Here is a 6,000-nt window from a genome sequence, read left to right on the forward strand (position 1 = left end):
ATTTGGCTTGTGTGGTTACCTTTTAAGCTATTAGTTAGTCCTCCCCTTGCTAACGTTCAGGGGAGGGGCCCCAGCTGTTTGCTGTTCTGATTGATTACTCCCCCACATCCCCTGCAATGATGAGGTCCATTTTGAGGATATCTGTGTCTTTCCCTTTCATCCCACATGAGATTCTCATGGCCAGGATATCAGCATTTTTAGGTTTCTGGGCAGGGTCTCATGGCCATATTCTTTGTTGACCATGTTGTCTGCAGAGCCAGTTGCCTTCCCCCTTTCACTATACTAATCTGTCTCACCATTGTAAGTAAGATCTTTTGATGAGTAAGGCCTTAAGTTTTGAAGAGAGCAGTTGTAACTCAGTGGCTGAGTACCTGCTTAACATGTATGAGGTCCGAGGTTCAATCACTGGTACCTCCTTAAAAAAATGTTACCCATCTCGTTCAGGGTGGATCTTAATCCTCTTAATGTAGGCCCTTAAAAGGGAAAAAAAAAACCGCAGAAGCAAGAAGCTGAAAGTTGCAAAACCTGGCGAGAAAGGAGAAATCAGCAGATAGTGTCATGGGACTTACCATGTGACAAAGGAGTCCATGATTGTGAGTGCCCAGTCTTCAGGAATAAAATATCCTCTTGATGACTCCTTGATCTGGCCATTTTCATGGCCTCAAAACTCTAAGCTTGTAAGATAATAAATTTCCATGGCTAAAAGCCAACCCATTTTATGGTATCTGCTTTGAGCAACTTAGCAAACTAAAACACTAGGAGCAGAAAGGAACATACTCAACATTGTAAAGGTTATTTATGCAAAACCCCCGGCTAACTTCATACTCAGTGGTAAAAGATTGAATGTTTCTCCCTAAGATCAGGAACAAGATGAGGATGTTTTACATTTATAACTGCTACTCAATATTGTACTGTACGTTCCAGACAGAGGAATTAGACAAGTGAAAGAAATAAAAACTCTCAAATTGGAAAGGAAAAAAACAAATTATCTCTATTTGTAGACATCATGATCTTATATATAGAAAACCTAAAGGAATGCACAAAAAACCTACTAGAGCTAATGAGAAAGAAAATTCAGCAAACTGGCTGGGTATAAAACTGACCATAAAAATCAACTGTGTTTTATTACACTAGCAATGAACAATCTGAAAAGGAAATGAAGAAAACAATTAAATTTATAGTAACATCTAAAACAAATACTTAGGTATAAATTAAACTAAGAATGTGGAAGACTTTTATACTGAAAACCTACAAAATACTCCTGAAAGTAATGAAAAACCTAAATAAATTGCCAAGCATCTCATGATCATGGATTGGAAAACTTAATATTGTTAAAATGTCAATACTGGCAATTTATAGATTCAATGCAATCCTTCTCAAATTCTAGAAACCCTCATTTTACAGAAATGGAGAAGTTGATCCTAAAATTTATATGGAACTGCAAGAAACCCTCAGCCAAGATAATTTTGATAAAGAAGAGCAAAGTTGAAGGACTCAGTATCTGATTTCAAATTATCCTACACAGCTACAGTAATGAAAACTGTGGTTGTGGCATAAGGATAGATAAATAGACCAATGGGATAGAATTAGAAGTTCAGAAATAGATGTACACATTTATGATCAATAGACTTTTAAGAAAGGCGTTAAGTACATGCAATTGGGAAAGAATAATCTCTTCAACAAATGGTGTTGTGAAAACAGGATATACATATGCAGAAGAACTAATTTGTATCCTTACCTCAAAGCATATAAAAATTAACACAAAATGGATCAAGAACCTGAATAACAGATCTACAACCATAAAACTCATAAATAATAACATTGGGGAAAATCTTCACGACATGAGATTCAGTAATGGATTCTTAGTTTTGGCACCAAAAGGAAGCAATAAATAAATTCCAGTTTATCAAAATAAAAAACTCTTTTGTTCATCAAAGAACATTATTAAGAAATTGAAACAACAACCTATGGAATGCGAGAAAATAGTTGCAAAACATGTATCTCATAAGGATTTATTATGCAGAATATATAAAAAATTTTTACAGTCTAAAAACAAAAAAATAGACAAATCAATTAAAAAACTTGCAAAGGTCTTAGACATTTCTCCAAAGAGGATGCATAAATGTCCAATAAGCATATAAAAAGATGCTAAATATCATTAGCCATTAGGTAAATACAAATCAAAACATAAAGGAAATGTCACTTTAAACCCACAAGTATGGCTATTATCAAAACAAGACAAAACACAACGTAGCAAATTACAAGCATTGGAAAGGATGCCAAGAAATTAGAACTTTGCTGTTGGCAGAATGCAAAATGGTTCAGCCACTGTGGAAAGCACTATGACAGTTCCTCAGAAAGTTAAATAAAGAATTACCATATGACCAGCAATTCCACTCATATGTATATACTCACAGAACATGAAAACAGGATCTAAAACAGATACTTGTACTAGTGTTCACAGAAGCTTTGTTCACAATACCTAAAACATGGAAACAACCCAAGTGTTCATCAAGAAATGATTGGATAAGAAGTGTGATCAAATGGAGTATTACTTGGCATTAAGAAATGAAGTTCTGAGACATGGGTACAACATGGATGAACCTCCAAAACATAATACTCAGTGAAAGAAGCAAGGCACATAAGGACAAACACTGTATGGTGTCACTTACATGGGATATCTAGAATTAGGAAATTCATAGATACAGAAAGTAGGTGAGAAATTACCAGTGTATGCGGGAAAGGGAGATGAGGGAGTTTTTCCTTAGTAGGTGTAGAGTGCTTGTAAATAAAACGTAATAAATTTTTTTAAATTGGAAGAAGGGAGTTTGTGAGGAGTGCTTATAAGGACATTGTCTTACATAAAAACTAAAGAAAAATTAACTTCATAGACTTTCTTCTTTTATTCCATATCTTCTTGTACTTGTTTATTCATCACATGTAGATAAGTATAGCTTTTTATGTGGATAGCCTTCAATTCCATCTCTATAATGATTACTCTGACAAAGAAAAGCAAGAGTAGTTGTGGGCAGAAAGTGGGATATTTTGAGCTGAAGATCAGAGAGATCAAGTAATTTAAAATGTTGACAAGATCTGGGAGAACGTGGCTGTGGTGGAGTAGAGACTGAACTTGGCCATAACACCATATGGTGATGAACTTCTAAAGCCATGAAAAAAGATGGCAGGGCTTGAGAATAGGACTCTATGAGACTGTGCCACAGACTTCAATATTGGCAACCTTTTGCTATCAAGGGAGAGATAGTACATACTTTAGGCTTTGTTGTGTTTTGCTTATATCCCCTTTTATAAGGTATGATAAGACCAGACACAGATAATGAGAGAGAGATTAGAAGAGTTTGATTTATTCTACTCAGAGTTTCCTAGGGAGGGGCAGCCCACCATAGAGGGTCACACAGGGAAAACACCACGGTTAGTCACAATTAAGAGAGAAAGCAAGCTGAACAGAGGAAGTGTCTTCATTGTAGTTTTTGTTGGAAGTGTGCAAGGGTAGGGCAGGGGTATGCCAGTGTGGGATTGGTTAGCATATTTGAAACTGGCACCTCTGCCTATTTGAGGTTGTTTACTAGTAAGCAGGTTAGGGTCAACATTAGCTAGGAGTAACACACACACACACACATATGAGCTTGTCCACCTGAGGGTGCCTATTGATATTAAAGCAACAATTTACACAAGCTAGAAAACATAGTTTATATATGTGGACCATATGGTCTCTGTTGTAACTACTCAATTCTGTTGTTATAATACAAAAACAAACAAAAAACAGCCATAGACATTGCATAAATGAATAGGTATGAATGTGTCCCAGTAAAATTTAATTTAAAAAATAAAGCAGACTAGATTTGACCCATGAATCATTGTTGGCCAACCCCTAGATTAGAGGATTAACCCATAAATTGGTAGGTGGAATAACAAGAATGCCTAGGTTTTATTAATTGAATGCCACAAGTCTCATAAAAGCAAGGAATGTTACATGAATATGGTAAAATAATGATCCAGAAGTAGGATGAAGTCTCCACTTCTTGACCTTGAAGTACTTGGGGAATGGAAAACATGAATAGCATCTATGCTGAGGAGGCTTTAAGGAAAGCATGAACATCAGGTATCAGTAAAAACAGGCAAACGTGTCTAATCAAGAGGTTGAGGATGTAGGGGGATTTTTTTTCCATCATCATGAGACATTAATTGCATTTGGTGAATATATGTCAGAGCACTGCTGCACTTCATGGTCAGTTGTCCACATCATAGCACACACTCTCCCACGTTCCACCCAGTGGGCGATGGGAGGACATACAATGTCCGGTAACTGTCCCTATGTAGGGGGATTTTAAACCACAGAATGGGGGCACAGGTGCAAGGTCAACATTCTACTGAAGTGTTCTGAAGCTAAGGGCATTAACTTGGAGCTGAAACACATCTCTCTAAATAAATGCTTTCAGTGCATTGAAAGGCATATATTCTTCTCATTGCTTTCTAAATATAATTCAAAGGTAGGTAAATTCTGCATCTTTTTTTACTTTGCAAGGCTGTTTATATTAAGACTCATACCAAGGGGATTTGTTTGCCATCTTTTATTTATGTGCATGTGTATGTGCATTAACATACTGCATCCCTTGGATATTGGTAAAAAGTCAAAATATTATATATAGTAATAATTATGTAATTTATAGCAGAGCTTTATTTTTAAATGAATTCCATTTAATCTTCAAGTTCTTTGCAATACACTGTGGTAACCATAGAAAAATCTGGCTTTGAACTTTTGGCAAATTCCATGATAATTTATTATTCAAAATTACAGCAGAGTAAATTTTAGATGTAAGACATGACCTTTTTAGTGTCCTATTTCCTGAAAATAGCCCAACATTATTTGAGTTCATACAGTGATACAGTATAAATTGTTACCATTCTCTTCAAATCAAAATGCATTAAAAACTGTTATTTTATTGTGCTGCGATTTAACAGTGAGCCAAACTAAATAGAAGCACACACATTTGCACAAACACACACAGAGCTACTTTTGCAGACCCCATGCTCAGGAACAAATTCTCATGAAGCAAATCTCTGTAAGAAGTTTACTTCACACTCTGTGGGATTATTTTATTGGAAACATGATTTAAGGCAGTATCTCTATCATTCCCAATTCTACTATGAAATTTCTCTTATGCCATATTGCCATTTCCATTTTGTGAGATGTATTTTCTTTCATACAGCATTGTGCTCTCCTCCCAGAGTATCCTGCAGTATGATTTTGGTATTTTGTATCATTAATAACAATAGCCAGTATGTTTCACTAATTATTATTGAGTTAGGCACTGTGCTATCTGCTTTACATAAACTTTTTAATGTATTCATCACAAGAATTCCAGGAATTATTCCAGTTTTACAGATGTGGAAATCAAGGCTCAGAGATAGTACATGGCCAGAAAATACTGGATACAGAATTTGAACAAGTGTCTGTATGGCCTCAAAGGAAATGCTCTTTTTACTACACTGACACTCCTGGTGAATTTCATTAAATATTAAGTAATACATACCTTTTTAAGGATTATGATAAGAAAGCTGAGAATAATGGAATTTTTTAAATAACTTTTTAATACCTTGGAAAATATTTAGAAAAATGAGTATCAAAGTTTCCTAGAGCTGTCATAAAAATGTCCCACAAATTGTGTGGCTTAGAACAACAGAAATTTATTACCTCACAGTTCTGGAGACTAGAAGTCCAAATCAAAGTGTTGGCCTGACCATGATTTCTCTAAAGTGTATGGGGTTCTGGCAGTAGCTAACCAGCAAGCCATGGTGTCCTTGGTGTGTGGCAGAACCCAATGTCCACCTCTGTCTTCTTGTGGCTGCCTTCTCTCTCTGTTTGCCTATGTCCAAATTTTCTTATAAGGAAACCAGTCATATTGGATTGGATAATATTGAATAAGGGCCCACCATAATCCACTTTGGCCTTGCCTTATCCAGTAACATCCTCAAGATCCT

The sequence above is a fragment of the Dasypus novemcinctus genome, chromosome X (genome assembly GCF_030445035.2).
Source record: "Dasypus novemcinctus isolate mDasNov1 chromosome X, mDasNov1.1.hap2, whole genome shotgun sequence".
Lineage (NCBI taxonomy): Eukaryota > Metazoa > Chordata > Mammalia > Cingulata > Dasypodidae > Dasypus > Dasypus novemcinctus.